The sequence below is a fragment of the Muntiacus reevesi genome, chromosome 3 (assembly GCF_963930625.1).
Source record: "Muntiacus reevesi chromosome 3, mMunRee1.1, whole genome shotgun sequence".
NCBI classification, from domain to species: Eukaryota; Metazoa; Chordata; class Mammalia; order Artiodactyla; family Cervidae; genus Muntiacus; species Muntiacus reevesi.
Genome location: NC_089251.1, coordinates 85,777,545 through 85,789,562, shown reverse-complemented (window position 1 = coordinate 85,789,562; position 12,018 = coordinate 85,777,545).

Here is a 12,018-nt window from a genome sequence, read left to right as displayed (position 1 = left end):
TAGAGGGGATATCATGTTGTTGGTGACTGATGGGATTGAAACAGAGATCACTAAAGGTGATTTTTATTTTAGTGAATTTTTTTTTCCTTTTTACCCATAGGTGTTCAGTGTAAAACAAACCTGCCAGCCTCCTCCAAGAAATACTTAATAAACATCCATTTCTCAGTGTGCTAGGTAGAGGGATTGATCTATTTTTGGAACAGTGAGTCTTTTTGCAAAAGTAGATGTAGGAGCAGGAAGAGGGATTGCCCCCAAGGAGCCAGTCTCAGGGGTCAGAGTGGTGTACCTTTCCCGTTTCTAAAGGAAAATTTTGGAGAAAAAGAAAAGACATACTGAGAGATTGTGAATATGTATTTCTGCCTTTAATGGAAATTATTCACTAAAATAGAGCCAGGAGGGAGGAGTATGAAGACAAAAAGGCAAGGGGCAATGCAGTAAAAATCCCCCAAGCAAATGCTTGCATGTTTCATTGAGCTGCTCTAGGAAACCTTAAAACTTCTATGAATGAAGATTTTTGGTACTGTTTCATGACTCGTATCTATTTCTCGGAACTTTACTGATTCTAGTGGCTTCTAAGTAATTAAATTTTTTTTTGGTTTGTTTTCACCATAATTTCTTAAGTCTTATTATACATTAACATGAGGCATCTGTCTGCAGTTTTGGATGTGTCCTGCAGCCCCAGGAAGAAAGGAGAGTGGGATGAGGACTACATTAGCTTCTCTTAGAAAACTCTGCTGCAGCCCCTTTTAGTGTCTTTTGTTTCTTGCTCATGGGTGAGAACAGGATCCTCTCAGCCAGCCTGAGCTTAAAGTGATATTAGAAAGTAAGTATTTTAGTTGTCCAGCCTCTTTGGTAGAGGATGCAGTAGAGAAGTGGGCTTCCCTGGTAGCTCAGATGGTAAAGAATCTGCCTGCTATGCAGGAGACCCCAGTTTGAATCTTGGGTCAGGAAATTCTCCTTGAGAAGGGATAGGCTACCCACTACAGTATTCTTTAGCTTCCCTGGTGGCTCAGATGGTAAAGAGTCTGCCTGTAATGTGGGAGACCTGGATTCTATCCCTGGGTTGGGAAGATCCCCTGGAGTAGGGCATGGCAACTCACTCTACTATTCCTGCCTGGAGAATCCCCATGGACAGAGGAGCCTGGTGAGCTATAGTCCATGGGTCACAAAGAGCAATTAAGCTCATTACACAGCACAGCAGTAGAGAAGCACGATGCTAATGTCTTTTCGGTAGCCAGTCTATTCTGTCTAACAGAATATGGAACAGAAAACCATTAGGAAAGTGAATAAATGTGTGACAACTGACTTAGTAGTCTAGCTGCCCTCTGAGAGGATCACCACTGTTGAATATGGAGAATTCCTATACACAGAAGGTTTGAAGTCTCAGAATTTAGAGAATTTAGGCTCTGTAAGGTGGGGGGGATGAGGGAGAAAGCTGAAGATGGTCAGCATTGTTGAGAATACATATAGTGAGCAAACTGTCAAGATTGCTCCAAATACCTCCTACACACACAGAATAGTTTAGTCTCTGGAGATAGTCTTTGAGATAGCGTGGAGGGCATGTGACATCTGCATTCTGAAACATGGGACCCCGATCCCTCCTTCTCCCTCCATGACCCCAAAATACTAGAACCAGGGGGATATACCCAAGAAAGGACATGAAGGATTCTTCTCTGAAGAAATTATGAGCCCTTGAGAAAAGACTTTTAGACACTGACATTCAGCTTTTAATCTCTCTGTGGTCCCTACCTCTGGGCAAAATCACCAAGTCACTGCTCCAAAGATAGGAGTAAGGGTAATTGTCCACATCATTCATAGTGAAGCCCCTGCTTTATGAACTGTGCCCTAGGTGAGTCAACAGCTTGGTCTTTTTGGTTTGCTTCTACTGGCATTGAACTGTAGCCCTATGAGTGGGTGAGGAGTCTTAGAAGCTCAGTATTCCTGGTCTGCTGTGCTTGGAGTGGACCCTTCACCTTGTTTGTTGGAGGAAGGGAACCTTCAGCTCTCAGGTGTAGTCACCTAGAAGTGAGCCTCCACTGCAGGGAGCCAAGAGTGCTGGCAGCATCCTCCTCTTAAGGAGGTACCATGGCCTCTGACCATGAAGAAACCAGGGGCACATGGATCCGTGTGTGCCCAGCACACCTATCCAGGTTAGAACTTGTCTCATGCTCTTTGGGGATGAAGGAGGGAGCAGGTCATGGCTCAAGTGCCACAGATTCTCACTGTTCTTATCAAGATATAGTAGATTTTTGAATTAATGTTTCTTCATTTGCTGTATTTCCCTAGAGCAATTTCAGATTTTAAAATGGTTGTGTTTTTATGCTTTTCACCATTTATGTTTGTTTTGTTGGGGGGTAGGTCTACTAAGCTGCTCATGTTCCAGGTCTGGAAATTGCTCTTCATTTTGGCAGTTGGTGGAAATGTTGGAGGGACTTCTTTAGAGCATCTACAGCTCTACACATGTTGTGGAAGAGATATGATACAGGCAGTTTATTTTTATGGAGGAGACATACATCTCTGAACCTTAGTTCCTTTGCCTCTTTCCAGACTTAGAAGTCATTGGGCAGATGGTATGGATGTTACAGTTCAGCTGCAGACTATAAGTGAATGTGTGGGAACAAGATTTATTGAGTGTTCTTTGTCTTCTCCAACTCTTACTAGCAAGAGGTAATTTTGTCTTCCCTCACACAGATTCTCCCCTCCCTTTAGTCTCTAGGAGATTTCTATCTTTGTCAACCTGAATCCAGGCTTTTAAAATTACCTAGAATTGAGAAAACTGGTAGAGCAGGATAAGACCAGAAAGATAGAGGAAAAGGAAAAAAAAATCTTAGGAAGAGAGGCTCAGAGGAGCTGGATGAGAATGAAGGTTTATATGTGCCTGCCATACCAAGGTAGTTGGGTGGAGAGACAATTTGTTAGAGTGGGAAGATGAAAGAATTTGCAAGAAGAAGAAAAGGAATTGACAAAGTTTTGCTTTGAGTTATGCATGATTCTTGAGAGATGGGAGGTTTGCAGTCAAATGCTCTACTCCTGAGCTATACCCCCAGAGATGGGAGGTTTGTAATAATGTTTAATTTTGTTTGGCTGGTGATCCATAGTCCACTAGATGCAGCTGGTCTATGTATAGATCTTGTTCTTATTATACTTTAATAAACAAACACTAAATATACTTCTCCCCTGCTTCCTTATTAGATTTTCTGCCAGTGGTACTGATTATAAAGAACGCTTATCTTTATATCAGATGCAGGAGAAATGGAGAGAATCATTTGCTGTCTTAAGAAAAGCATCTGATTGTTCTGTGATTCTAAAAATGATATAAATCATATGTATTTTTATTGGTTTACATATTCAATTGCATAGTTATATAATGCATACTTTGTTAATAATTCTTAAAACCGGGGTTATGTAATGCTATCTCAGCCAACAGAATTCCAACATAAAGGATATGAAATGACATTCTGCCCATAAAATAAATGCCATTTAAGGAGTAAATCAAGAGTTTTTCTTTTTTCTTTTTTTTCTGGATTGTTTCATTGACTGATGTGAGGGCTGGTGGGGAACAGTAACAGCTGTAAAGGATTCCTCCCACTTTACAACTTAGATAACTGAGGACCATGTTGTTTCAATAAGATATGAGTATGGGAGAAAAGCAATTAAGGGAGGTAGAAGAATGACGATGGCTTCCAGGTGTCACTAGTCATAAAAAATACGCCGGCTAGTGCAGGAGAGGCAAGAGACGTGAGTTCCATCCTTGGGTAGGGAAGATCCTCTGGAGTAGGAAATGGCAATCCACTCCAGTATTCTTGCCAGGAAAATTCCATGGACAGAGGAGCCTGGTGGGTTATAGTCCATGGGGTGGCAAAGACTCAGACACGACTGAGTATACACACACACACACACACACACACACACACACACAGAGCCGCACCCCCACACACCTACACACTCACCCACACAAACACCCCCCCCCCCCCCCCACACACACACTCACACACACTAGTTATAGGTATTCTTGACCAGATGAAACTGGCTTTGACCTTCAGGAATGAAAATATAGCATTGCATATTCTGAATCTGTGGAAGTGCCATTTCCATATACCAGTTAAACTGGGGGAAAACAAAACAGCAGAGGAAACACCCTCTGAATGCAATTGTTATATTGATGTCAGGTTGATATATTGCTTAGAAGCTTAGCTCATGGGGCAAAGTGTTCTTGCCTGAATAGATCTTTGGCCCCCAAGAATTTCTTCTATTTTGTGGACATCCTTGTGTAATTCTTCTTCTGTTCTAGGGTGATGTTATTCAAACTTTAAAAATCATCCCCCCCAAACCATCTTTTCAAATGAACTTTCATGCAGAAGCTGAATGTAGAGTGTACTTGCTCTAGCTAAGGTGAGGATGTGGGAAGTTTTCACTCTTGACTGTTGGCTCTGCCTGAACTGCCCTGAGATACTTCTGCTAACCCTAGGGTTTCCAGGAACACAAATTGAAAATCACTACTTTAGTGTGATAGCAGCAATATAGAGGACCAAAGAGCAGAAAATAATGTTAGACAGAGTGACTTGAATCGTTTGGCCTATAGCAAAACAAGGCCACTTTCATTGAGTAGTTGCAAAAGGATCCCAACCTAAAATGGAATTGAAAGATATATAATGGATAATCTCATGCATGTACCTGCAGAAGGATGGAATTTTAAGAACTGAGAGACTGATTTCCTATAAATACCTGATTTCCCAAAGACCCAAGACTTACCTTTTGACCAGTCAACATCTGCTAAGAATCAGTTTCCATCCGCAAATCAATGAATTTACTCCTTGGCCTCTGGACCTTTCCCTCTTTGCACTCTATGCTCATAAATACAACCTATCCCAAACCCTCAATGGGATTGCCTGTAGCTTGCTACAGCATACGTTTTCTGATTTGCATTTCCTCTACTTTTCTGGAACAAACTGAAGTTCTGGTATTTAGATTTTGCCTCAGTTTGCCTCTTTATTTAGGTTGACATAGTCAAGGCTACAGAGTCCAACATGCTCAGTGGGAATGCTAGGTATAGAAGAGGCATCAAAGAAAGAAAAGAAGTGCAAGATGAGGGTAGCCAGATAGTGTGAAGACTGAAAAATTATATTGTGGGAGATATAGTTGAAAGAACTGGCAGTTTTTAGTTTAAAGAGAAAATATGTGGTAACTCTTCAAATATTTTTAGGATTGTGATATGTAAGCTGGAACGAAGCAGTCCTGTATAGATGCAGAGAGTAGAATATGCACCATAGGGTGGGAAGAAGCTTCAAGGAAAGATTAAATTTGGTTCATCTTAAGACGTAAGTTTCTTAGAAATAGACTCACAGATGTAGAAAACAAGTTTATGGTTACCAAAGTAGAGAGACAAAGGGAGAGAGGGACAAATTAGGAATATGGGATTAACAGATACACTACTGTACATAAAGTAGATAAGCAACAGGGATTTATGTATAGCACCGGAAATTATAAGGTCCTGGTGACTCAAACAATAAAGAATTGCCTGCAGTGTGGGAGACCTGCGTTTGATCCCTGGGTTGGGAAGATTCCCTGGAGAAGGGATGGCAACCAACTCTGGTATTCTGGCCCGGAGAATTCCATGAACAGAGGAGCCTGGTGAGCTATGTCCCATGGGGTCCAAAGAGTCAGATATGACTGAGCAACACAAACTCACAGGAAATTGCATCTAATATCTTGTAATAACCTATAATGAAAAAAAACAAAACAATCCAAATCACTATGTTGTACACCTGAAACTAACAATATTGTAAATAAAATATAAAAAAAAATTCTAATATTATAATGGGCCCTGCTTCAGAAATTAGCAGGTTCCTAGTCCCTGGAGATGTTGAGACATTTGACTAGATTACAGAGTCATTTGTTTACTCCTTCCATCCCTCTCACCCTCTCTCATATTCTTGAAGATTCACATTAAGTGAAATTATAACTTTCATCAAATACAGTGTCTGCTCTATGTCACACTGAGACAGGAAGTGGGCAGTGTACAACCTTTGGAAGAAAGACAGCCTCTGAGGACACAGCATAAACTGATCAGAACCAACACACTCCAGAATAGAAGACAGTTGACTTCCACTGGACTTTGAGCGTCAGCATTACACCACTGTATTATCTCAGCAAGCTAAATGACACGCCCCTAGGCGCCACGACTGTTCTGAGGCTGTTCCATGAGAGGCCAAAAAGTGGTGGCCCAATTCCTGGAAATCCCTACCCCTTTCCCAAAATAGTTGAAGTAATCTTCCCACTCATTAACATTAACCTATAAAATTACCCACCTGTATAAAAACTGATATCTCTGTACCTCTGCCTTGTAAGATGGCCCACATTATCTATGGTGGGTGAATCTCTCTGGATAAACTTCCTATCCCTTTACTGTGGCTCACTCTTGAATTCTTTCCTGTACGAAGCCAAGAACCCATATTCAGTGGCTATCCCAAGGACTTGCCTGAGATCTGAAACATGACCATCCTCTCTGGCCTCACTCTTTCTTGCAACGATATGAATGGTTCTTCACTGCAGTGTTGACAGACAGAGATATCACAATTAGCTGTGAAGTGTCTCACAAGAAATTAATTTTCTATTCATATACTTGCAAGTGGTTTGCTTTAAAATGAATGACAAATCAGAATGGATTCAGTGTAGTACCTATACCATAGTCATTTTTATTCTGCAATCTGTGGTGAATATTTTTGAAGAAAGAGATGTGAGTTATTTGCTAAAATGTTTAAAATTAATTATAACCTATGTCATATCAAATTATAACCTAGAGTAAATGAAATGCAGGGCTCGATGTGTTGCAAGGGGAATCAAGATTGCTGGGAGAAATATCAACAACCTCAGATATGTGGATGATACTACTCTAATGGTAGAAAGCAAAGAGGAATTAAAGAGCCTTTTGATGAAGATGAAAGAGGGGAGTGAAAAAGCTGGCTTAAAACCAACATTCAGAAAACTAAGATCATGGCATTTGGTCCCATCACTTCATGGCAAACAGAAGGGGAAAAGTGGAAGTAGTGACAGATTTTCTCTTCTTGGGCTTTAAAATCACTGTGGATGGTGACTGCATGAAATTAGAAGACACTTGCTTCTTGGAAGGAAAGCTATAACAAACCTGGGCAGCATATTATAAAGCAAAGACATCCCTTTGCCAACAAAGGCCCATATAGTCAAAGCTGTGGTCTTTGCAGTAGTTATGTACAGATATGAGAGTTGGACCAAAAAGAAGGCTGAGGGCTGAAGAACTGATGCTTTTGAACTGTGGTGCTGGAGAAGATTCTTGAGAGTCCCTTGGACTGCAAGGAGATAAAGCTCGTCATTGCTAAAGGAAATCAACCCTGAGTACTCATTGGAAGAATTGATGCTGAAGCTGAAGGTCCAATACTTTGGCCACCTGATGTGAACAGCCGACTCACTGGAAAAGACCCTGATGCTGGGAAAGACTGAAGGCAAAAGGAGAAGAGGGTCGCAGAGGATGAGATGGTTGGGTAGCATCACCAATGAACTTGGGGAAAACTCCAGGAGACAGTGAAGGGCGGGGAAGCCTGGTGTGCTGCAGTCCATGGGATCTCAAAGGGTCAGACTCGACCGAGAGAGTGAACAGCAGCAAAAGTGACCAATACTGACTAGCTGCCCCAGATCTAATAAGTAGAACTTTTATTATTATTGTCTGCTTAGATTCTTTTGTTGAGGATGTAAGAAGTCTACTAAATAGACATACAACAATACCTTTTTAAAAAGAAACTTTCCTTGAATCAAAGCACAGAATTTATTAGTTTCCTGCATTGTGGAAGAGAATCCACTAGATGGTACTGTTACATAAGTGATCATACTTGGAACCTTACACTGAAATTTCCTTCATTGAACAACTGCTCACTGAAATATTTTGTTTTTCAACTCAAACTGTACCAACTATATTAATAGTGTATCTTGGTCTAGAATAAGGAAGTAAATTGTCACAATTAAGATTTATGGTAAATCCTTGCAAATAAATGAGTAAGGTAATCAGTTTAGTAGTCTTTTGGCAGTTTGTATGCATGGAAATTTGTGAACCGCAACATCCTGTATTTTGTGTTTGAAAACTGAACTCCTTTTAGAAGAATACTTTGATTCTTATGAGAAGGAAATTGCATTTGGTATGTATTTAAAATTTCTTGATTTGTAGATGGCAATTTATTGACTCTTAGGTGTTTACAAAGTTTTGCCAGGAAATCCACCACTAATCAGGGAATGTCTAAACCTTACACACTATGCAGTTAAAAACCTTAACACTCTGCAATGGAGTAGCTACCTGGAAGCCTCCTTGTAATAGTTCCTGGAGTTCCTGCTCTGGAATCTACCTTGGAGTTAGGCCATTTGAAAGCAAGCCATTTTGATACCTAAGTATCCTTGGCAGTAATCCAAGATGAACCTGTTTCATATAGAGTTTATAGTATCATTATAGCACAATGACTCTCCAAATCACAAAAGTATGACTTACATGTGGAGAATTCAAAGGTTTGAATGGAAAAGATAATTCTATATTTGTATTAAAGTCAGCAATTAAATATATTGGCAATAAAGTCATTCAGTTCAGTTCAGTCGCTCAGTCATCTGACTCTTTGCGACCCCATGGACTGCAGCATGCCAAGCCTCCTTGTCCATTACCAACTCCTAGAGTTTACTCAAACTCATGTCCATTGAGTTAGTGATGCCATCCAACCACCTCATCCTCTGTCATCCCCTTCTCCTCCTGTCCTCAGTCTTTCCCAGCATCAGGGTCTTTTACAATGAGTCAGTTCTTCACATCAGCTGGCCAAAGTATTGTAGTTTCAGCTTCAGCATCAGTCCTTCCAATGACTATTCAGCACTGATTTCCATTAGGATGGACTAGTTTGATCTTGCTGTCCAAGGGGCTCTCAAGAGTCTTCTCCAACACCACAGTTCACACACATCAATTCTTTGGGGCTTTCTTTATAGCCCAACTCCCACATCCATGCATGACTACTGGAAAAACCATCGTTTTGACTAGATGGACCTATGTTGGCAAAGTAATCTCTCTGCTTTTTAATATGCTGTCTAGGTTGGTCATAGCTTTTCTCCCAAGAAGCAAGCATCTTTTAATTTCATGGCTGCAGTCACCATCTAAAGTGATTTTGGAGCCCAGAAAAATAAAGTCTCTCACTGTTTCCACTGTTTCTCCATCTGTTTGCCATGAAGTGATGGGACCAGATGCCATGATCTTAGTTTTCTGAATGTTGAGCTTTAAGCCAACCTTTTCACTCTTCTCTTTCACTTTCATCAAGAGTGTTTCATTCTTCTTTGCTTTCTGCCATAAGATTGGTGTCATCTGCATATCTGAGGTTATTGATATTTCTCCTGGCAATCTAGATTCCAGCTTGTGCTTCATCCAGCCCAGCGTTTCTTGTGATGTACTCTGCATATAAGTTAAATAAGTAGGGTGACAATGTACAGCCTTGACATACTCTTTTCCCAATTTGGAACCAATCTGTTGTTCCATATTCAGTTCTAACTGTTGCTTCTTGACCTGCATACAAATTTCTCAGGAGGCAGGTCAGGTGGTCTGGTATTCCCATCTCTTTCAGAATTTTCCACAGTTTGTTGTGATTCACACAGTCAAAGGCTTTGGCATAGTCAATAAAGCAGAAGTAGATGTTTTTCTGGAGCTCTCTTGCTTTTTTGATGATCCAACAGATGTTGACAATTTGATCTCTGGTTCCTCTGCCTTTTCTAAAACTAGCTTGAACATCTGGAATTTCATGGTTCATGTACTGTTGAAGCCTGGCTTGGATAATTTTGAGCATTACTTTGCTAACGTGTGAGATGAGTGCAATTGTGTGGTAGTTTGAACATTCTTTTGCATTCCAGTCCCCTATGATGAAAAGGACATCTTTTTTGGGTGTTAGTTCTAAAAGGTCTTGTAGGTCTTCATAGAACCGTTCAACTTCAGCTTCTTCAGCATTACTGGTTGGTGCATAGGCTTGGATTACCGTGGTATTGAATGGTTTGCCTTGGAAATGAACAGAGATCATTCTGTTGTTTTTGAGATTGCATCCAAGCACTGCATTTCGGACTCTTTTGTTGGCCATGATGGCTACTCCATTTCTTCTAAGGGATTCCTGCCCACAGTAGTAGATATAATGGTCATCTGAGTTAAATTCACCCATTCCAGTCCATTTTAGTTCGCTGATTCCTAGAATGTTGACATTCACTCTTGCCATCTCCTGTTTGATCACTTCCAATTTGCCTTGATTCATGGACCTAACATTCCAGGTTCCTATGCAATATTGCTCTTTACAGCATCAGACCTTGCTTCTATCACCAGTCACATCCACAACTGGGTATTGTTTTTGCTTTGGCTCCATCCCTTCATTCTTTCTGGAGTTCTTTCTCCACTGATCTCTAGTAGTATATTGGGCACCTACCAACCTGGGGAGTTCCTCTTTCAGTATCCTATCATTTTGCCTTCTCATACTGTTCATGGGGTTCTCAAGGCAAGAATACTGAAGTGGTTTGCCATTTCCTTTTCCAGTGGACCACATTCTGTCAGTCCTCCGCTATGACCCAACCGTCTTGGGTGGCCCCACATGGCATGGCTTAGTTTCATTGAGTTAGCCAAGACTGTGGTCCATGTGATCAGATTGGCTAGTTTTCTGTGATTATGGTTTCAGTGTGTCTGCCCTCTGATGCCCTCTAGCAACACCTACCGTGCTACTTGGGTTTCTCTTACCTTGGATGTGGGGTATCTCTTCACGGCTGCTCCAGCAAAGTGCAGCCACTGCTCCTTACCTTGGACGAGGGGTACAGAATGAAGCAGGGCAAAGGCTAATAGAGTTTTGCCAAGAGAACGCACTGGTCATAGCAAACACCCTCTTCCAACACCACAAGAGAAGACTCTACACAGGGACATCACCAGGTGGTCAACACTGAAATCAGATTGATTATATTCTTTGCAGCCAAAGATGGAGAAGCTCTATACAGTCAGCAAAAACAAGACCAGGAGCTGACTGTGGCTCAGATCATGAACTTCTTATTGCCAAATTCAGACTTAAACTGAAGGAAGTAAGGAAAACCACTAGACCATTCAGGTATGACCTAAATCAAATCCCTTATGACTATACAGTGGAAGCGAGAAATAGATTTAAGGGACTAGATCTGATAGACAGCCTGATGAACTATGGATGGAGGTTCGTGACATTGTCCAGGAGACAAGGATCAAGATCATCCCCATGGAAAAGAAATGCAAAAAGGCAAAATGGTTGTCTGAGGAGCCCTTACAAATAGCTGTGAAAAGAAGAGAAGCAAAAAGCAAAGGAGAAAAGGAAAGATATTCCCATTTGAATACAGAGTTCCAAAGAATACCCAGGAGAGATAAGAAAGCCTTCCTCAGTGATCATTGCAAAGAAATAGAGGAGAACAACAGAATGGGAAAGACTAGAGATCTCTTCAAGAAAATTAGAGATACCAAGGGAACATTTCATGCAAAGATGGGTTTGATAAAGGACAGAAATGGTATTGACCTAACAGAAGCAGAAGATATTAAGAAGAGGTGGCAAGAATACACAGAAGAACTGTACAAAAAAAATCTTCATGACCCAGATAATCATGATGGTGTGATCACTCACCTAGAGCCAGACATCCTGGAATGTGAAGTCAAGTGGGCCTTAGAAAGCATTATTGTGAGCAAAGCTAGTGGAGGTGATAGAATTCCCATTGAGCTATTTCAAATCCTAAAAGATGATGCTGTGAAAGTGTTGCACTCAATATGCCAGCAAATTTGGAAAACTCAGCACTGGCCACAGGACTGGAAAAGGTCAGTTTTCATTCCAATCCCAAAGTAAGGCAATTTCAAAGAATGCTCAAACTACCACACAATTGCACTCATCTCACATGATAGTAAAGTTCAAAATTCTCCACGCCAGGCTTCAGCAGTACGTGAACCATGAACTTCCAGATGTTCAAGCTAGTTTTAGAAAAGGCAGAGGAACC